At 43.4% G+C, this 23,082-nt stretch overlaps 1 long non-coding RNA gene across 2 annotated transcripts in view; it reads left to right on the forward strand.

Moving 5' to 3' along the window:
* The window catches only part of LOC309339879, a 227,136-nt gene extending 222,240 nt beyond the window's left edge, over positions 1-4,896 (forward strand). For both annotated transcript variants that reach the window (XR_014155599.1, XR_014155600.1), the window contains exon 4: positions 4,794-4,896. This is a non-coding gene — a long non-coding RNA (uncharacterized lncRNA). The remainder of the gene's footprint in view (positions 1-4,793) is intronic.
* Positions 4,897-23,082: the final 18,186 nt, after the last annotated feature.

A 23,082-nucleotide genomic window follows, 5' to 3' on the forward strand; every position in this document is an offset into this window, starting at 1 on the left:
GGGGAAAGAATTCCATTGCTTAAAAGTTTGACGTCTGAGCAGGGTAGGGTCTCGAGAGAGAGAAATGATTGCCATCATAATGTAGTGATTGGATCTCACAGTAATGAGGATGTGGGAACTGGCAGACTGTTGCAGGCCTCTTGTTTTATTCTACACTCGGTCTCCATCTCTTGTACAACGAAGGAAGAAACAGCCAATTCTGTTGGTATCTCTCTCTCTCTCTCTCTCTCTCTCTCACTCACACACACACACACACACACACACACACACACAGGATAACTATCCTTGCATCAGCAGTACAGGCACTGATTGGAGTTCCTAGTGTGGACTGCACTGGGAACAAACACTATCTTTGTTTATTATAGCCAGACTGAGAAAACATTTTTACACTCTTTCATGTCACTGATGGGGTAAAATTACCCCCATTTAATCCTTGGAGTAAAACCTGGAAATATTTCATCGGCCTCCTCCTCCCCCTCTTCTTGTCTCTGTTACACCTGCCACTTTCCTTACCTAAAATAGTCCCAAGTTGCAAATCATTTCTAACCCTTGATATTGGAAGCAAAATAAATTATATAGACCCAAGCAGCTGCATAAAGGGCATATTCATTCACTGCGTCAGTCAGCAGACAGACAGATTTGGGAGGTCGATAAAGGGAAGGAGAAAAATCTGAACTGGGTCGCAAATCAATGAGAGGTTCTTCACACAAGACCCAGTGAAATGGATGGGATTATCACCCAGCTTCCATTGATTTCGATAGGGATTACATGAGACACCTTCCTGATGGAATGTGCCTCCATACTCATGTGTGTAGAAGTGCGTGAGGCTTAGTAATGGGACTTTGAAGGATAAAGCAAATGAAATGAAGAGCGACAACAGGTCTAGATGTTACTTTAATTAACTGAGATTCAAGGCAGCGATTGGAATTACTGAAGCTTGCAAGTAAATGTAGAGATGTTAAACCATCTGACTGGAGGGCCAACTACCTAGATTTGGGAAAGGATTTATATTCATTTTAAAAAGAGTCCATGTTTGTATTCAAAGAACAGTATAGTCTACAATCTGCACATGGGGGGAAAATGGATTGCCTATGGAACAGACACTGTCTTGGGGCATAAGCGTTCCATGATTAGTTGGGTTCCATGATCAGAAATGGCTTGCAAGACTTGTCTCCAGAGGTCTCTACTCATTCCTGTGCTCTTGATGGTCTGCTGGATGCTCTTCAACCTATATGCAATGCTGCAGAGTAGCATGTATTCGCAGGGCCATTTCCATAAAGGAGGTTTGGGGGATTTCTGCTCCGCCCCATGGCAGTTGTGCTGTGGGATCTCTACCTTGTCTCCTGTGCTCTTTTACATCTATATGAAGCTGATGGGAGAGGTCGTTAAAGGATCTGGAGTAATGTGCCATTGACACCCAATTCTGTTCCTCATATTGATTGCGATCAGATAAAGCAGTGCAGGTGCTGGAAGCACTGATGGGCTGGATGAGGGCCAATAGGTTGAAGCTGAAGCCTGACAAGATGGAGGAGGCACAGGGAGCTTTTATGTCTGGAATTCTGAGAAACAGCCTGTTCTAGATGGGGTTACACTTCTTTTGAAGGATCAGGAATGTAGCTTGGGGATGCTACACGATCACTGAAGGCCCAGGTGACATCAGTGACACAGAGTGTCTTTTTCCAACTCTAGGTAGTTCATCAACTTTGGGCATTTCTGGATCAGGATAATCCAGCCATAGTTATCCATGCTTTGGTAATCTCTGTAAAAGATTACTTTTCGTGATAATACTTTAAGTTGGTCTGGAAATTGCAGCAAATGCAAAATGCTACCCCTAGAGGCAGTGAGGAGGAGTCATACCATACTGATTTTGAAGATGTCGCACTGGCTACTTATATGTTTAGTGGTCCAATTTAAGGTGTTGACCTTAGTGTTTAAGCCCTAAATTACTTGGATCCAGGATACTTGAAGGAATGCCTCTTGCAAGATCACCCTGCCTGTGTATTCAGATCTGCAGGAAAAGCAGTGACCCAAAATAGAGCCTGTTCTGTGATAGAAATCCAGCTGTGGAACTCACTCTCTTGTAAGTGGTTGGGTTTCAGTACCTAAATGCATATAGCTCCCTAATTTAAGAGACTTGCAGTGCAATTCTCTGCATGTCTACTTAGAATTAAGCTCAACTGACCTACTCCCAGGTAAGAGTGTATAGGATCACAACCTTGTGCCTATATAAACCACAAGCATAAGACATCAATTCACACATCTAGCAAAGTGGGATCCACAATGGATATTTGTTATTCTTTAAGGTGCGCTGTGGGTTAAACCACAGAGCCTAGGACTTGCTGATCAGATCCCCGTGACGGGGTGAGCTCCCATTGGTCAGTCCCTGCTCCTGCCAACCTAGCAGTTCGAAAGCACATGAAAGTGCAAGTAGATAAATAGGTACCACTTCGGCAGGAAGGTAAATGGCGTTTCTGTGCGCTGCTCTGGTTCGACAGAAGTGGCTCAGTCATGCTGGCCACATGACCCGGAAGCTGTATGCCGGCTCCCTTGGCCAATAAAGCGAGATGAGCGCCGCAACCCCAGAGTCGGCCACGACTGGATCTAATGGTCAGGGGTCCCTTTACCTTTACCTTTAAGGTGCCACAAGACATATATATATATATTTGCTAAAACAGACCATCAAGGCAACCTCTCTGGAATTTCCCAGCCTTAAATCCATTACCTGAAAATATTTGCATGGATTTCAGTAGAGCTTTGTTCCAAATCAGTGTGCTTACGATCACTCCATAAAACTGTTTGAAGAACTTAGGTTTAGGACAAAATATCTGTTTCCTCTTCAGGGTTACAACAAGTGCATCCATCTGCACAGATAATCTGGCATTTTGAATAACTTCACACTTAAGCCCTGTCAATTTGATCTCCCAAGGTTAATTGATTATTACCATAGTACTGCCAGAAAAGATCAGAGTGCTTACATCTTTTCATTAATCCTTTGCCATTCAGGGAGAGGATGTAAAAGAAGCCTATAGTGCTTTGGGTTTTACTGTTTCCAGGTCTACCGCCCATACTCCAGACTTGTATTTATTATAGCTGATGAATCTTCTCATCAGTGACACAGTTTGTCATGCATACAAACCAACAACACACAGTATCATGTTTCCGGTAAAAAGGCTAAAAAGCAAACAAAGGTCAGTGCATCAAGGTTATTAAGGAGGAAAGGCAAAAACTAAAACTGTCTATGGGTGAGGGGGGGATGGGGGAGGGGAGTCCAATAACAAGCTCGAATCCCAGTTCTTTCTTAAAGCTGACATTCAGCATTTTTGCCTTGGTAAAAGCCCGTCAGCATTCAACAATGCCTCTCAGGGGTGTTCTAGTAGAGATGAGCTTTATCAGCAATTGCATATTTGTTATTGACATCATTCTTTTCAGTGGCCTAGATGGGCACAATGGGGGATTAACCCGCATGCAAGGCAGTGTGACAACTCAGTTGAAAAACAGAACCTGGTCAAATGTCAGTTCTAAAAAACTGCTGTTGTAGAGAAACTCTCTATTTTTTTTTTAAAGCATTGCTGTGTTTGCTGTAAACCTACATTTATTTTAAACGATTGCCAGTGGCGTTTTTCAGTTTGGAAACAAACAAACAAACAAATAATCCTCATACAGAAAAGCTGGAAATGAGAAAAAGATAACGGAGTTCTATTTTACCTTGCATTTTGGTCTTCCTATTATGATGGAAGTTTCCGTTATTATTCTTATTATTTTTAAAAAGGTTTGTTGCTTTTATAGCCTGCTCGGACCAGTGCTTTCACATGACAACTGCCCCCCCCCCCAATGCGCCGTGAGGTAAATTAGGCTGTGTGAGATACTGACTTGCTCAAGACTACCTAGTGAGTGCAATTGCATGCTATAAGAAATTGGGTCTGAATATGGCAGCAATGGGTCTGGTTCCTCAAGGACCTGCCTCAATGTCTAGTACAATTTACTCCATGTCTTGACATGATTACGCTGTGGGTTTCTCCACCCATATGGTGTGGAATGAAGAAATGCGCAGTGGAATGATCTCCCACCTGCCATTTCATAGCTTACTGGAGATTTGTACCTATGTTTCTCACATTTACCCAGCATGCTAGCAACTGCACTGGCACTGCCTCAGACCCCACTTACAGTATACTGTACATTTAAAGCAACGTAATACCACTTTAAATAGTCGTGGCTTCCCACAAGAATCCTGGGAACAGTAGCTGGTTAAGGTTGCTGGGAATTGTTAGGAGATCCCATCCTCCTTCACAGAGCTACAGTTTCTAGAGTGGGTTAACAATCAATCTCTCTTCCCAGGGAAGTCTGCAAATGGTAGTGCTGGGAGGTGGTGTGTGTGTCTCCTAATAGCTCTCGGTCCCCTTAACAAACTACAGTTCCCAGAATTTGTTGGGCAGGGGGGAAGCCCATAAAATGGTATGGTACTGCTTTAAATGTACAGTCATACCTCATGTTACGTCTGCTTCATGTTATGTTCTTTCAGGTTACGTCCCGTGGTGACCCGGAAGTACCGGAAAGGGTTACCTCTGGCTTTCGCCGCTCGCACAAAATGTATATATTCTATCTAATTAGTCTAAGATTTTGGACATATTGTTTTGTGGGCAAACGTCTTGGGGCCACGTGACATTGGTGGAGGTGGCCTGAGAAAAAATGGTTAGAGTAACATGTGAGACTAACTTTTGCTTGGTAGGCTGTATTTCAGCCATGCAGAAGTCTGCGGTTTCCTACACATGTTCTCCTCTCTGTCTTTAATCCAGGGGAGTAAGAAGCACGATTGAAAGACACATTCCAGCCAGGCAAAATCACTGAAGGAGGGTGTGGAGCAGGGCTGGTGAGAAGGCTAGCCTGGAGATGAGAAGGTATGGCCAGATATAGGTATTTATAGGGCCACATTCAGCCTCTGGGCCTGAGGTTCCTAATCCCTGATTTAAAACATAGCTTTAGCTCTCATTATCATATTAAAAAACCCCCACATATGCCATCATTCCACTGAGTGATTTATCTGTATGATTAGTATCCTGATTTAGTGATTTAAACTATGTGGTAGGCTAGTCCTTGTGTGTCTAAAACTGAGCATCTAAAACTGATACTCAGCAGCAACAACAGAGACATAGACGTAGCGACCAGTCCCTGCAACAACCCAGATACCAATTCTATGACCGTCTGTACTCCGGGAACATAATTATTAGCTAATAACGTCAGCCAAAGCATCTTTCAACACTATGTCATCTTCAGTCAACAATGCCCTTTTGCATTCTCCATAAGACAAACAGGCCAGGCTCTATGCAAAATAATAATGATACCAGAATACAAATCTAGACACAAATCTAACATTAGGAAACACAATATTCAAAAACTAGAAGGAGAGCAGCTCAGCCTCCCTTGCTGACCTGAATGTGCCTATTTTTAAACAAAGAAACAAGGGGGGGGGGGACACAGACTAATCAAAGTTCAGTTCTATCACCTCTGGATTAAATTGAGATAATGCCTTTCCCCCTTGCTACAGGTATTAATTAACATAGCAATCCTAGGGAAAAATTGTATCATTTTCAGTTACTGCTGTTGTGAATTATCATTCTGCTTATTTTGCATACGTTTTAGCATGAATGTAATTGACAGTTTTATTTGTCTGTGGCACAACGGCCATTGCAAAATGCTGAAATGCAAATTTATAGTACCTGCAAACACAAAACAGTAGCAAACCTAGACATATGCTAGGACAAATACAAAGGAAACAGGGACAAAACATAGCACTGATAACAACTCTAATAGTAGATGACACTAATAATTATCAATACAAACCAAGATTAACAATAACATCAAAATACTACTGCCGATGGCCCTCTTTGCAGTCCATAGCAGACATCTTTAGAAAATTGAGATTAGATTTTTTTTAGCTGCTACCGTGAAGTTGGCAACCATGTCTGAAACAGTTTTATTGTGGTCTGCCAACAGATCACAAAAAAAAATCTGGTCCAACCAGCACTTGCTCTCAAGAAGTCTCCCAAAAATGAGATCTGAGATCTCTATACAAGGGACAAAGCCTCCTGGGTACCACAAGGACACAGGATCACATGTCTGCTGTGCACAGGGAATCCCTTTATGCTTTTCCTCCAAAGAAGCTGAATACAGTGGTACCTCGGGTTAAGTACTTAATTCGTTCCGGAGGTCCGTTCTTAACCTGAAACTGTTCTTAACCTGAAGCACCACTTTAGCTAATGGGGCCTCCCACTGCCGCCGTGCCACCGGAGCATGATTTCTGCTCTCATCCTGAAGCAAAGTTCTTAACCTGAAGCACTATTTCTGGGTTAGCGGAGTCTGTAACCTGAAGTGTATGTAACCTGAAGTGTATGTAACCCGAGGTACCACTGTACATTGTTTGGAAATGAAAGAAAGCTTTTCTAAGGGCAACAAAAGTTAAGCTCTGGAATCTCTTGTTGAAAATATCAGTATCTCTTTAATGAACTTAAACCAAGGGAAAAAAATGCTTAGAATTGGCTGGCAAGTACATTTTCCTGAGAATCTACATCAAAAATCTTGTTTCTGATGAAAAACCTTCCCTTATCAACTAGGGAAGTCTGAGCATTCTCAGAGTAAGACTGTGACAATGTTAACCAGCAATGGGCTCATCTACCCTTAGCAAGTCGTCCAGTGAAACACTGTTTTGCCAAATTACTGTCTGTGAAAGGTTATTCTGTAATAGATTTGGTAGTATTTAAGGTGCCACAATTCACTTCCTTGTTTTTATTCTGGGAGAACCAATGGGCAAATGCAGCTCTCCCTGTGCAGAAAAGTTTCCCTGTTCATTTCAGTTGGAGGCAAGCTAACCAGTACTCATATTTCTTGCTTCTTACTGTTTTTGGAAAGGAAAACTCTGCCCTCTTACCTACATGAGATAAAACTAGAACCACAGATTCAATTTAATAATGACTTGTTACAGCAAATTTTACCTGGTATTACTGCCAGTGGGTTCAGTTTGAATTTGTTCCTTTCTGTGTTCTCTTCAGGCAAAGTGGGGAAAAGGGGGAAGCCAAAGTAATTTGGGTGAGGGGGGGAGGAATCCAGGTTATCGAAATTGAAATGTGTGTAAATTAAACACATGTGAAGTGCACAATATGTGGCAAATTAGTACAGAAAATACTGCAAAAAATGTGCATCTTCAGGGTTTGCCTGCACACCATGATGTGACAGGTATTATTGCCCTTTGTACAATTATTTAAACCCTGTAGGAATTCCCAGTGTCAGGGTATGTCAGTGTACTGTTATTAGACAAGTTTAATTAGGATCTACCCTGCTGCTCCTAACAAGTATTTAATTAACTTCTAGGCAGGGTAATTAGCTTTTAGATTGTGGCTGATTTTCTGTCTCACCTTCTGTTGACACTTGGCCTCCACTAAGGCAGCCTGCTTTGCTGACAGTGTAATGGATAGTATCTTTGGGAAGCCTAATATCAAGCCTGACTAGTCTAATAAAAAAAGAAGAAGATGAAGATAAAAGACGAAATAATGACTGTCAGGGTCATGGTCCGAGAGTGCTACAAAAGGCCACAGATCAGACAGGCAGACACAAAAGCCCGCTAAAAGGAAGGAGGAAAAGAACAATTTGACCTTACGTACTTCAGGAAAATAGAAATAATTGGACAAGATTTGTGTGTGTGTGTATGTGTGTGTGTGTGTGAGAGAGAGGGGGGGGGGAGGAAACAGGAAAAAAGTGTAAAGTATTTTGAATGTAGCTATTAAGAATCTGCAGTTAGTGGCATGTGGAAAAAAATATATTGTACTAGAGTTTTCACCCTATATATTTAATAAGGCAAATAAAAGGGAGTGGTTTGAACTTTTATTGTAAGATGCAATCTATTTCTATCTTTCATCGAAATAAAAATAAAACAAATGAGCTTTATTGAAACTGGTTGTTGTTTAACCCCTTAAACCCCACCTGAAAATGTAGTGGAATTCAGAGACTGTGTCTTTTGATCTGCTCCGTAGAATTCTTTTAGCCATTCCTGACATATCATTAAAAATAATGGCGCTGCATTCAGGAACACAGCTATGCAAAAATTTGGGACTAGGGGGGGTGGGAACGCTGAGGAGCTTGCAAAACCCTTCCCCTGTCATTAGGACAAAAGGCTTGTAATTTTCTTTCATTTTGAAAAGCAGGATTTTTTTTTTTAAGTCTTAATTTTTGCAGAGTGCCCCAGGTATCTAAGTGTTGGTACTCCATGCCTCCTTTAGTAACAGAATTTCAACAGCATTGCTCCAAAACATTAACAGTTGACAAAAGTATTACCACTGAGTTTGGGTTTATTATAAACACACACACACACACACACACACACACACACACACTTGATCAGAGCACATGAAGGAGAAATTCTGATTATGAAGTCTCGGTACAGGGTTGTTTTTTAATAAAAAAGCCCCTGACATTATGAAATGTAGTGTTGTATGCCACCCCTCTCTCTGAGTGGTGCAACATTCCAGGTGTTCCAAGTGCTTACCCAGGGTTTGTGTTTCGTTTGGAATGAGAGACAGTGGAGACTGTGGTGTCTTTAGGATATAAGGTATATGGGGTGTTAAGGTAAAGGTAAAGGTAAAGGGACCCCTGACCATTAAGTCCAGTCGTGGCCGACTCTGGGGTTGCGGCGCTCATCTCACTTTACTGGCCAAGGGAGCTTCCGGGTCATGTGGCCAGCATGACTAAGCCGCTTCTGGAGAACCAGAGCAGTGCATAGAAATGCCGTTTTCCTTCCCGCCAGAGCGGTACCTACTAGGTTGGCAGGAGCCTAACTGCTAGGTTGGCAGGAGCAGGGACCGAGTAATGGGAGCTCACCCTGTCGCGGGGGTTTCGAACCGCCGACCTTCTGATTGGCAAGCCCTAGGCTCTGTGGTTTAACCCACAGCACCACCTGCGTCCCTGTGTATGGGGTGTTAGGGGAGGGGTAATACCTCTGTGGGGGATACATTGTGCTGCTTCTGGGGTTGTTTGTCCACACACCCTGCACTCAGCTCTCACCTGTGGCTCCTAGAAACTGTCAGCATGTGACAGTGGCAGCACCCCAGGAATGGCTTCGACTCGCCAGCTAAACCAGGTGAAGGGTAGCCAATGGCTCTCAAACCTTTGGTGAATTAGGGACTTCCCCTGCATGTGAAGACAGGCTCTGGCAGATTGAGCAGACAAGGGCCAATAGTTAAGGTAAGAAGACGGTTTCTGCATGTGTTGTAGAGGGAAGTGAGGGGCAATAGGGCTCGTCAAACTGGAAGGTAGCCCATCTAGGGGGAGGAAAACTCTAATCATTAACCTCTACTTTCCTTGTGGGATAGCTTATGGGGAAGAAAAGGCTAAGGAGTAAATCTTATACAAATCCAGAGTGAAGTCCCTAAGGTGGTTGGATGGCGCCTTGTATGCCTCCTTCTGGCAACTCCTGCAGCCAAGCTGGTGCCAAACGTATTGCTCTGCTTTCCTTTGGACTACTTCAGTGAGGCTGAGAGGGTGATCCTATCATCTGGGCAGCCCAGGACCTCCACAAACACTGCCCAGGCTTACGCCCTGGTGGCAAACTGTGTTTTTTTTGGGTGTGTGTGTGTGTTGCTCTAACATATCACTAGACATACTGCAATCACTATTTTAATGATCTTCCTTTTCCCTGTGCTGGGACATTCATCACAGTACTCATAATGTCAGTTTCCTTTGGAGAAGAGAGTATTGGAGACCCCTGGTGTCTTGATAGCCTGTTTATGTGGGCCTTTTTTCCTTACAGAAATAAATAAATAAATAAAAACCACATAGATGGATTTCCCCCCACAGCAGTGCACAAACCACAAACTCCTCATAAAAGCAGTGGGCAGTATAAAACAAACCATGAATACCTTACAAGGTGCAACTGCACCCTAAAATGCCAAGTCAGACAAAACAACAGACAAAGCTAACAGACCGGGGGTGGTCTTCCCACCTGCCGATGGACTGTATTCAAAAGGTAAAGGTAAAGGACCCCTGACAGTTAAGTCCAGTCGCGAATGACTCTGGGGTTGCGGCGCTCATCTTGCTTTACTGGCCAAGGGAGCCGACGTTTGTCCGCAGACAGTTTTCCTGGGTCATGTGGCCAGCATGACTAAGCCGCTTCTGGCGAAACCAGAGCAGTGCACGGAAATGCTGTTTACCTTCCTGCTGGAGCGGTACCTATTTGTCTACTTGCACTTTTTGGCATGCTTTCAAATTGCTAGGTTGGCAGGAGCTGGGACCGAGCAACGGGAGCTCACCCCGTTGCGGGGATTCGAACCACCGACCTTTTGATCGGTAAGCCCAAGGCTCAGTGGTTTACACCACAGCGCCACCCATGTCCCTCTGCATTGCTTTGAGGCTAATAGATGGGGCCTGCATGCTGGTAGGGGTGGAGCTGGAGACAAACATGTTCCTACCACAAAAATCCTTAGAATTCACCCACTGCAAAAGATTAAAGTCAGTCTTTGACGGGAAGGGAGCATTTTTTATTTTTTTAAAAAAACCTTCTCCCTCTCAAACTCATCAAAATAGCTGGGCTGTTTACTTTGGCCCAGCATCACCATAAATACTGACTCATGGAAGCTGGTTTTCTTCCACAGAACATCTTGCTGTGCTGGCTTACAAAAGCCTCTGCATCCTTCACCCAGGGTGTGCAGTAATCCATGATGGTTTTGATTGTGCATGTTCCCCATAACAAAAGCCTCTGTCAAGGCTGAAATGTAGGCTGCTGTCAGATTTGAGTCAGGAGCTGGAAACTAGGAATTCAGCCCAGGAGTCAAAGCCAGGGGTGAGAGCCAAGGAACAGGCCAGATCCAAGAAGACATTGACGAAGGTGCTAGTCCAGTAAGAATGCCTTTTATAGCACTTCCTGTCCAGGAGGTCCCAATCACTGTGTGTGTGTGCGCGCGTGCATGTGCGCAGGTCACAGTAAAAAACTAGGAACCATATCACTGGCAGATCATGTTCCTAGTTGCAGTTCTGACAATCATAGCTCATGACGTGTGGCAAGAGGGCAGACGCTGAGGGGTGGGGAGGGGATGGAGCTTTGTGTGTCACGTGACCTTTTTAAGCCCCCCCCCCAAGCTAGACTGCAGGGTGGCGCTGTGGGTTAAACCACAGAGCCTAGGACTTGCCGATCAGAAGGTTGCAGTTCGAATCCCCGCAATGGGGTGAGCTCCCGTTGCTCGGTCCCTGCTCCTGCCAACCTAGCAGTTCGAAAGCACGTCAAAGTGCAAGTAGATAAATAGGCACCGCTCCAGCGGGAAGGTAAACGGCATTTCCGTGCGCTGCTCTGGTTCACCAGAAGTGGCTTAGTCATGCTGGCCACATGACCCGGAATCTGTACGCCGGCTCCTTCGGCCAATAAAGCAAGATGAGCGCCACAACCCCAGAGTCAGCCACGACTGGACCTAATGGTCAGGGTCCCTTTCCCTTTTAAGCTAGACTGCTGACCCCAGTTGGAGTGGAGTCCCCAGCCCTGTTGTCAGTGTCAAATATTCAGCTGCCCACCTGGTTGGGTTTTGTACCTGGAATGGGAGCAGGCACCATTTTGTTCTTTGCCTCAGGCAGCAATTCTACTTAGATATGTTTTTTGTTTTGACGATCAAGCATCATATAAAATTTGTTTTTAAAAAATGTATTGGGCCAAATCTGAAGGTTTCCATTTCTAGCCTTTGCAGTTTCTGGCAATCAGTTCCTTTCCTTCTGGCTCTCTTCTGAACTGGTGATCAACACTGCTAAAAGCCAGCATTGAGGATGATCTCTTTAGGAGGCACACATGTAGAATAATAGAGTCCAAGCTCCTGCAATTCAGGAATCTTTTATCCGGCATGGGCTTGAACCCCCAACCCTGAGATTAACAGTCTCATGCTGTACCAACTGAGCTATCTATGACTTCTTTCTGTGGCACAGCTAAAGCAGCATACTATGTCCAGTAAACACAGGGCACATGACTAGAATGACTAGAATGGCTACAAGGGGCATTGGTGCCGAAATGAATGATAATTGGCATGCTATGAGGATTAGTAATTAGTGCTGATTGATGGCTCACATGCAATCGTATGTAGTATTTTACAGCTGAACGTTTTAGATTTCATTTTTATACCAGCCAAAGAGAATACAAGGAAGAAAAGCCCACAAAACTCAAGCACGCTAATTTTAAAAGTTCACATTCCAAATTTTAATTTCAAGTTTTTCATTCAAGCCATGAATGATGTAGTTGGGAATGTGAAGGTATCTGAGATATTTCCAAACATTCATTTCCACTGTCACCCATTAAATGTGACCTACAGTTGTGCCCTGTTCTTCATGTACACTGCTTGGAAAAAGCCCTATATATACCGCATATATTTCTATTTTAACCTTTTCCTGAAATATATTTGAAGGTATATTAAAACATTGCATAGCTTTCTAAAAGTAGAGCAAATGTTTTTAAAGTAGGGTTTTTTTAATAAAAAAAATAATGTACCGTGCAACAGTAATGCATGCTGAATGAGTCCACCATTTTTCATCTTTTCAAGCCTGCCAATATTTAAATCTTCAAACATTTCTGGAATGACTTATAGAATTAGAAGGCTCTCTGCCAGTTTATCAATTTTAGTTAGCAATGAGAACCCTCTCATTGAATGTTAGGCTTGGAAGCCTTCCCTATGGAGGCAATAATCTCTTTTCCCAACAGACAGTGGCTGCCAACTGGCTCATGGGATTGACAGGTAGAATTGTACCTACATGCCACCTTGCCGAACCTATACCAATTTGTTCCGAAGCTGGAACACTGACTGCTATGAGGTACTTCTCCTTAATTCAGAAGAGGGAAAGCTGGCAGGAAAATGGTTGCACCTGCCAAGGTTTATAGGGTTTAGCAGCTAGCAGGAAGCTAAAAGCAATGCAAAGAAGATTTCCTACAATTGGCAACTTCTCTCAGCTTCTCACAGCATGAAATATTTGCAGTTCCCCCCACCTTCAACTTTCATAGTACATGAAAACTGCGATTAGGTGAAATGAACTACAGTACATAGTTCTGTTCGGAGCTTAAATCCCAGGCTCGACTCCATTTGTTTTAAATAAAGTTGCATTTCAGGACTCTGGGTTGTAGGCCTCTACCATTTACTCAGAGTAGTTCCATTGAAATTGAGGGACCTAAGTTAGTCATGGTCATTAATTTCAATGGCTCTGCTCTCAGTAAAAGTTAGTGGAATACAACCCAGAATCCTCCCAAGCTGGCCGACCACAAATATGAGGAAAAACAACAGCCACCGAACTGGGATAGCACCACTGAGAGGGCCAGGAGACAGAAAGAGGGAAGAACCTATATGTACGGGAAATGTACTATTTAAAAGTATATTTCTAGCACCTGGAAGTCTTTTTCCTCTCTTTTGTTTTGCCTGCAATAAATACAAACCAAAGAAATTGTAATGTCAACAATAAAATACAATTTAAAACCACAAATTAGAAATATCCTCCTCCCCACACCCAACAATGGCCACAATTCATAAAGCATTTAAAAACACACTTCAAACCAGCATATTGGGAATCTATAGACCAGTAAGACAGCAGCATAATCAATAAGATAATCTCAGTTAAAAGCCATTTTTGAAGACCCAAACTGATGAGGACAACCATACATCCCTTGGAAGGGAGTTCTACAGATTTGGGGACACCACAGAGAAGACCCTGTCCCTGCTGCTCACCAATCTCATGGAGCTCATGATCAGCAAGTAGGACCCAAGAAACTGAACTCAAGCAGGTTCATGCAGGTACTCAAGATACCACCAGCAGTTTGTTAAAAAGCAGAACCTGAAGCAAATGGTTCTGAATCTAAAATTCTGGCAGCCGTTCTTAAATCTGCTACACTTTTGATGAAATGCAAAAGAACTGCACTTAAATGAACTAACATTCAGCATTCTTGTGATATCACCATTCTAGCAATACTTTGATTTTTAAGAAATGAATTATCAGAACATTTACTGTACTTACCCGCCCAATTTAACCCTGGCATTTTCATAGGGTTGATCTCAGTGGAAAGGTAAGAGGCCCTTGTGGTATTCAAGGTAGCTTAGAATGTTTATTTAGCTCATTTCAATAATTTAAATGGTGTCAAATTCTTTTAGGTGCAAGGCATTCTGCCCAGTTTTCTAGGAGCTCTTAATGCTACTCAGAAGCAAATGATTAGGTGAAATGGCAAAGTATATTAGTACAGCTGCTGTAAAATCTCCCAGAAGCTTGCATATCTGGTCTGTGTTGGTACAGTAATAGGATATGGAGCTAGAGAGGCCATTGTACGGCTGTGCGACGGCTGTCCTTTCTCTGTCTCTTGCACGTGTGAAACTGTGCAGGTGATGATTCCAAAAGGATGAAACCTGCACATGATGCTCTTATGGTTTGCCTGCTATAGATACCGCAGCCCACAGAAAATTAAACCACAATCAGATGGATACATTTCTATAACCAGTCATTTCAAACCTTGCATCACAAATTAATGTATTCTGCATCAATAAAAGAACCTGATTTTGTGCTTTGAATCCAGTCCTTTGCCTTCTGTTTGCTACACAATGCCATCTGACTCCTTTAAAAAAATGGTGTTCCTCCCCCCCGCCCTTTTCCCAACAGCTGCACCTGCTCCGCTTCAGAAATATCACTGAGTGTAAATCTTGGACTTGTTCTGTCTACTCTGATGTTAATGCTGCCATTGGCTGAGAAGAGCAAAGAATGCAAAGTGTAATGCTTCATCAAAAGAAAGAAAAGGTGCATTCAAAAGCTCATTAAAATATATATTTTAACATCAGAGTAAAACATGAATGCAGTCCCCCCCCCCCCACTACTTTAAATAATTAGGAGTGAGCACAACGTTTTGCAACATTTTTAGGTGGTAGCAAAAAGCATGCTCCCACACAGTCAGTTCTTTCTTTGGGGGGGGGGGATGCCAAAAAGGAATCAAAAGTGTGAAAATTTTGCATTGCAGGCAGCATTGCTTTCAGTCTTAATTGACTTCCTTTCCCTCCCAGTGACTGCATCGCATGGTGATATCATTTATGGATCTGTAGTCTCATGATGCGGGTGGCGCTGTGGGTTAAACCACAGAGCCTAGGGCTTGCTGATCAGAAGGTCGGTGGTTCGAATCCCCGCGACGGGGTGAGCTTCCATTGCTTGGTCCCTGCTCCTGCCCACCTAGCAGTTCAAAAGCATGTCAAAGTGCAAGTAGATAAATAGGCACCGCTCCGGCGGGAAGGTAACCGGTGTTTCCGTGCACTGCTCTCGCTCGCCAGAAGCGGCTTAGTCATGCTGGCCACATGACCCGGAAGCTGTACGCCGGCTCCCTCGGCCAATAAAGAGAGATGAGCGCCGAAACCCTAGTGTCTTCCGCGTCTGGACCTAATGGTCAGGGGTCCCTTTACCTTTAACTTTACTAGTCTCATGACACTGTCATGTTCATAATGCAATCTCTAATTGGCTTGGATTACTTGAGGGAGGAGAAACAGCAGTAGAGAGGGGAAACAATGGCTGTGAAGACCTAGGAAAGGCTATGATTAAGAGGCAGAATTCAGGCATGTGGTGGAGGGGATTCTACCTCAAGGAAGGAATAATGGAGAATAATGGAATCTAGCAGATTCCTGAATATATTGAGGTTTTTTCTGGTGGATAGAGCTGGTGATCCAATCAAAGCTTGCTGCTGGGTGGCAAGATGAATAGAGCTATCAACCCAATTGCTTCTTCTCAGGGTCTTATCCAGTGCTGCATAGTCTTCACTACTCCTTGGTTTACTGAGAAGCTGTGGGTAATAGTAAAGTCATAGTATTGAAGAGGTGGAAGGGACCATGGGGACAATCAAGTCCAGCCCCCTGCAATGCATTGTCCAATGTGGGGCTCAAACCCACGACCCTGAAATTAAGAGTCTCATGCTCTACTAACTGAGTTACCTGATTCTTCAATGAATCAGACTAGGAAGGAACTTGACTGGCGAATGGGTCTCTCTCTGGAGCACTCAGGAGCACGTTATGAGCCATTTGTATGGCACTTTGAGAATAAAGTCATGCAGATGCATAGTGCTTGGGTTGTCACAGCTGCTGCAGCCCAAGCTGAGATGTCTGTTACAAAAGTTGGGCACCAGGCCCCCACTTTCTGCTGAGCAGTAGCAAGATTCTAGGGGGTTTCAGGTGCTCACCCAGGGTCTGTGTTCCTTTGAGAATCAAGACGAGGCGGAGACTGTCGTAGCTTTAAGAATTTGTCCGCCCCGCCTTCTTCCCAGCACACCTTGCTAAAGACACTCTTTTCCAGTCACCTCACCTGTCTGGACACCCCATCACCTTGCCAACCTCTTTCTGCCCAGGCCTAGGGATTTCTCTTAGATGGCCTTTCAATACCTTTTGTCATGCTAACGGTTAGCTTATCCCCAGCTAGCTACATGAAGCTGTGTGGGCTTGCAATCCGATACTGAATTCAACAGTGCTTGGCTTAGTTTTAATTAACCAACTTTGCTTGCTTCATGAATTTATGAGTTTGCTCAAATTTCAGTTCTTTTATTGACTGTATAAATTATAGCTGGTCTGCCCCACCCCCAATCTCAGAACATGTCCAATGGCGTGTCCTCCTACCTTTAATGGGATCAATTTCATTTAATGCAGCCTGATGATATGGAGAGGACCCAACTTCTTGAGCTCTTGACCCCTGCTCATCCTGGCTGGTGATTTAAATGTGATTTAATGGTATGGTATGGATGTGAGGTTAATATCTGGTTGTGTGAATCTCATTTATATCAATTGGACAGAAATACGCCACCTAATATTTTACAACCTTTTCATTCCTCAAGGGATATTCTTACAATGTGAGATCATAAGGGAAACACTTTTTCAACTCTAGTAAATCAGATTCATTCAAAGAAGCAGACAAAGGGAGGGAAAAGCCAATTTCTCACAGTGGATCAGACTGAAAATGTTCAGTCAACAATTAATTTGACTCTTGCAGGCTTTTAATAGCCCAAAGTTCTCCACTGAACAGATCCGAGGATTACCGTGTGTGTGTGTGTGTGTGTACACATCTATATATATATATTTTAAAAAACCTTGATAAGTATGAAATTACATCTAATTACAAAGTTGGTGTAAATGAATGTAATCAGATAATTAAAATCGGTAATGACATATTTACAACTTGAAATGATGTTATTATGATGCTGTTTTGGATTACAGTACCAAAAATTTTGAGCAGGTCCTTTTATTTTCCTTGTTCTGTTCACATTTGAGGCTGAGAAACAGCTTCACCATCTCATGGACAGCCCTGAACAGGCAGGAGATTCACCTGCCAAACACTTCCTAGTCACACAGCTCTTAAAGGTAGGGGAACAGATGTCCATGCTAGTTCCCCCCCAACATGATAGCTAGACCTTCAAAAAGAGAAATCCAGGGGCTCATTTTCCTGTCTTCTGCTTTCTGCAGGAACCTTGTGTTGTTCTATAGGTGGGCAGATGAGCTTTGATAATGTGGCTGCAATTTAGTGACGATAGCACTGCAGAGTAGCACATTTCAGGACTATCAGTCATAGTTTGCTTTAAGTTCCTTCTCTCTGCGATATGGAACTACCGGTACATTAATTGATGGTTATGTCAGAGTCCTGAGTGGGAACTACAGGTGCTGTCAGACTTCCCCAAGTCAGGTCTTGGAAATGGAATTTGGGGGCTGCCTCATGTTTGCTTCCCAGGAGACTAGAACCTAACAAGCTTCCAAAAACTCTCCTCTCTAGGTTGGATACAGTTTCAGCCAGAGGAGAGTTCAATTTCCTGGCTCTGCTCCACTCAATCTCAGCAGCCCCCTGAAAGTCCACCCCAAACACCTCCCTTCCCTTCATTTACCTTCCAAGTAGAGAAATGGATTGTATGGGAAATTCAAATAGGGTGTTCTCCCCACCTGTCACCTCTTTCTCCTTGATGTGATGCTAATCAGTGTAATGGGAGAAGGTGGGGTGAGGGAACCTTATTTAAACTCCCTGGCATCCTCATGCCACAACAGAAGCAAAACAACAGTCCAGCAGCACTTTAAAGGATGGCAGATGTATTATTGCAAAAGTTATCGTGGTTTACCAAGAAAGAGACATCTTGGTACTTTTTATTGCCTGCTTTCCTGTCCCATACCTTTCCCCCTTATTTCAGTCGAGTTCTTAAGTTTAAAAAGTTACTTCGGAACATTGTAGGTATATTGCTATAAAATTCAAGGTCTGATATTTCTTCTCCCTTTTTCCTGATGTAGATCTTCCCTCACTCCTTCTTCCCTGACAGGGAAGGGAATGCCATTTTGAGGTCTGCCTCAGGTGCCGAAATGTCTTGAGCTGGCCCAGCCTTAGAGTATAAGCCACTTTGGGCACAGATTGGTTTATTTTATCAATTTGTAAAGTGCCCAGTATGTTTTAGGTGTTATGATTATAATAATGTTGGTACATCAGAGAGAACTACTCACACAACAAACCCAAGGCCCCAGTGGTGACAGATGAATGAAAATGATTGCTCTTGGTTGAAACTTGGAAGTTTTGCTCTCTCACCAAAGAGAAAAGAGCTTATCAGTTTCCTGTTTCTCCCCAGTAAATGTCTCTATGGGAATTGTAAGGGGGAGGGAGGGAAGAGTGTTCATCAAATGAATTCTCCTCTGACAACTCTAGGTTTTGTTTCCTGCTTCTTTGCAACAGCAACATTATTTCTCTCTCTGCACAGTCTTAGTTTCAACAGGTTCCAAGATTCGAACTGGTCCAAGTACAAAGATGTATTCATTCCCATATTGCCACTATCACAGCCATAACTATCAAAGTGTTGCCAAGCCACTTCCAAGGTCAATTTGTGGCATAAATACCCTGTCAGGAGCACAATGATTTATTCATTCTCCTCAAAGATGAGTATCATATGGTGGGACTCATTATATGATTGATTTCACCTTATTTGAATGATTGCATTGCTGATGGTGGATGCAAAAGGAGGCATCTGAGCTCTGGGAAATAGACACACAACACCAGAGGCCGTTTTCATGGGAGCACTTTTATTCACATAAAATGTGCATGGATTATTATTATTATTTTTAAAAAAGAGGGGTTTGCACTGATATAACCCAGGCAAAATGTTGGCACTTAGCAAGACATTTAGTGCTGCTATTTCCCATTATTATTGAGTTCTACCTTAAGGTAGCTGCATTTTTGTTGTTGTTGTTGTTTCAACTTTATCCTAACAGGTGTGCTTCCTTGGTTTATTCTTCCCAATTCTACCTTAATTAATGAATTACCACTTGTTCCCGCAAGGTTGTAGCTAGTGAGTGATAAATGCCACAGTTAGCTTTTGGTATAATAACAACCATGCACAAGCGAACCAAGTCAGTGTACCACTTGGTTAACTTATAATGCCTCTCTTTGGGCATTAGTAGCCCACACAATTACCATCCTGCAAGAGGGAGAACACAGTTGTACTCACTGGCCCTGGCCCTGTCCTCTTTGTCCCGCCCCTGTTGTCCCACTCAATGGCCATCCATGAAATTGAGGAGATGGTCTGAAGCAAAGAGCCAGCTCTGCATGCATAGACACCCAGAATGTTTTGGAATCCTGCTTGCAATAGGGTTCTAAGCCATGCAGAGTGGCGTAGGTGGGACACTGCAGAGTGGCATGGCATAGCACAGCCAATCCGATGCTCCTTACATTAGGTGCCTGAGCTCCCTGCACCTCCCACCTCTCTCTTTGGTAAGCCCAGCCTGGAGAGCAGTGGTGTTTTACCAGGCTGCTGCACAGGCAGCTACTGCTCTAGATGCTTCCTGACTTATGTGTGGATGGATAGGGCAGCGCAGGGCTGGCAGAGAATGCTAGAGATGGGCAAATGTGTCAGTTCTGTTTCTCATTTTCCACATCAGTTTGCAATTTTGTGTGTGTGGAAATTTAGCAGCATTTTAACCTTGGTGGCTATGTTCTACCTCTCCACTGTTGGAGAGTTGTATGCTTCTGAACAGTTGTGGGAACCTCAAGAGGGGACAGTACTGTATTGGTAAAACCTATTTGGTGTTTCACAACTTTCTGACTAGTTGCAGGACCTTAGCCAGACCTAGCAGAGTAAACGCAGAATCCATGGAAGCAATTGGCGACTTGGCTGCAGACGGCATAGACAAAGCAGGAACCAGGAGCTTGTAGTTAGGTGTTTATTATATACAGTGGACTATTTACAGGAACAGAACACGGATATTTTGCTAGCTCTCTCTGACACGACTCACAACTCCTACATTGACACACAGAACACTGAACCTTGAACTAACACATTACAGTTAGTAGGCCATTATCACTCCCTTGAGAGAGCTTGACCAATCAGGGAGCTGTCTCCATGTCTCTGTTATCATATCACCAGGCAGACTTACTCCTTCAGATTGCCTTCTGGCTGTCTGCCAAACCTTAATTGACTCTGTGTGAGTAGCTGCACGTACTCAGTTTCCCAACATACTGTTGAACTCAGGTCCTGCTTATAGGCTTCCCATAGGTATCTGGTTGGCCAGGGTGAGAACAGGATGCTGGACTAGATCCAGAAGGCTCTTCTTATGTTCTGAATTTTTTTAAAAAATCAAATGGAGATTAAATATTGCCTCCTTCGTTTTGTCCATTGCGGAATATGGCAACGGGCTAGATATGTTGGGATTGTTTCTCGTGCACTTTTCTTTTTGAAAAGGTGGTACACACACAAAGGTATAGGAACACCTGCACACATGCCCGGAATGGAAAATGATAGTGGAGGAGGGGCGACTAAGAGGAAGAGCAGAAGAAGCCAGCCCAGATACATACTGTTAATGGATGGTGGAGGGCAAGCAGCAGAAGTGCAAAAAATAATATTATGACCAGGTGGAAAAGGGGGTGGGATGGGAATGTGTGGAAGCTCGCTTGCCAGACGTTACATAGATAAACTGAATGGTACACTTGCACTGCAAAATATCTATTTGGAAACACATTTAATTTATCGGTTGATGGGTAGGAGGCAAATGTCACCATTCTCTCCTTGATATTGCAAGTATATTGAGCTGAGACAGAAGACCATTTAATCCCAGGAGACAGTTGTGAACTGTGAGTTGCCTGGTACTTCACAGCCTGGCTCTCGCGCTCGCTCTTCTCCTCATTTTTTTCATGGGCTCCTTGCATGTCTCCCTGCAACTTGGTAAAACAGAAGTCCCTCTTTCACTCAAACGTGCACATATGCAGTATTGATGTGTTTTGCCTCATGGGCCACACAGACATATTGCTGTGGCATTATCTCTTCGATCTTGAACCATTTATTATAGCTCTGGAGAACCCTGATATTAAACTGCTCTTTGAGTCTTATCCAGGCATAATGTGCTGTTCAACTGAAAGGCTGGCACTGTGAAGAAGATGCGGAGGGTGTAATCACAGCCATTACGGAGAGCCATCAATGTACCCAAACCTACACTTTCCACAGTCAGCAGTAGGCAGCTCGATGAAAAGGAACTATTAGAAACCAAACCTAGCACTCAATGTGTAATAAATGGCAAAAGGGAAAAATCTATTACAGAACAGTTTCCGCTCAAAAAATAAGCGCAAAATGCTGTCATACAGAAAAGAGAAAAGATTCAGCGGTAGTTGGGAAAGGTCAACTTTTTCAGGATAAACTGTCAGCGCCTCAACTGGAAACCTGCCACCTTGGAGCGCCACAGACTGCTTCGTAATGTCTCTTCTGGGCGATCCCATGTAACAAGGGCAAAATAGGAATACGTCCCCTCCTCCCCTTGTTTTTGAGTGCATTGATCCCTGGGGCCATTTTAGTTAGCGATTAAATGAAACAAGAGCCATGGTCTTCAAAGCAGTTAATGGCTTGTTCTCCCACTGACAAGAACCAGTGGACTCACCTGTGGAAAGGCAGCATAAACACTATTTGGGGGGTTGGGGGGAAATCAGCATGTGGACACATTTATTTTCTGGAAGGCCAAGTAGGCCAGTTATGTGTCAGCAATATCAAAATTAATGGGTCTCTTTTCTTCACTTTATATACCCGAACATCCAACAAGATCTTTATATACCAAGGGTCCAGCAAAAGATCAGTGATACATAGATGAATCAAAGGGTGAAGAGCAGCGCTGAGGCTGCATAAACATAATATATTTAAAGTGCCTGACTTTCCCCAAAGAATCATGGGGATTGAAGATTTTTTTTAGAAAAACAACAACATATTTGTTATTAAAAATTTCTTAGTTTACAAAAGTACCGGTATGGGCAATGTCTCTTTTTTCAAGTTTCATTTTCTACAGATCAGTTTCATTTGCTGAGACATTAGTGTTACATTAGGAAGAAAAAGGAGGAAAGAGGTGGGGGGGGCATGGTGAGTGAGGGTGGGGTGGGGTGGTAATGCTTCTATTCTACTTAGTGTATGTGTGGGGTTTTGTGTCTGCTTCGCTTGTGCAGGTTCTCTTTACTATTCACTGGTATTCCTTTGGTGGTGAGAGAGGTTGGGGTTGGCCTAGGGTGTGGTTGTTTGTTTGTGTTTGGCTGTGGTGAACTTTCTTTTCATGTGTGAGTGGGGTGGGTGTTTTTGAATCAGGTTAGCCAGATTGCTTCATATGCTGTTGGCGGATTCTTGTCGTTGTCTTGTTGGGCTGTGTATATGATAAAGGGGTGCCATACTGGGGTGAAGGCGTCTTCTTCTACTTCAGTTTCAGTTTATTGGTTAGTTTCAGTTTATTGGTTAGGTTTTCTAATAAGTTTCAGTTTATTGGTTAGTTTTTCTAACAAGGCTGATTCCCATACTATTTGATACCATTGGTCCATGCTTTCTACTGACAGGTCTCTCCAGTGTCTGGCTATGATGTTTCTGGCTGCTGAGAGTAGGTGGGCTATGAGCTCTTTATGATGTGAGTGGGAATTATTATCTTGGAAGATGTTTAGTAGGGCCAGTTCTAGGATGACTTCTAATACTTGCTTAGTTATTTTGCATATTTCTTGTATGATTGTTGTCCAGAATAGTTGGATTTTGGAGCATTCCCACCACATGTGGAAGTATGTGCCTGTGGAGGTGCATCGTCTCCAGCATTTTAGTGAGGTTCC

This window comes from Podarcis erhardii (assembly GCF_964252035.2).
Source record: "Podarcis erhardii genome assembly, chromosome: 4".
NCBI lineage: Eukaryota > Metazoa > Chordata > Lepidosauria > Squamata > Lacertidae > Podarcis > Podarcis erhardii.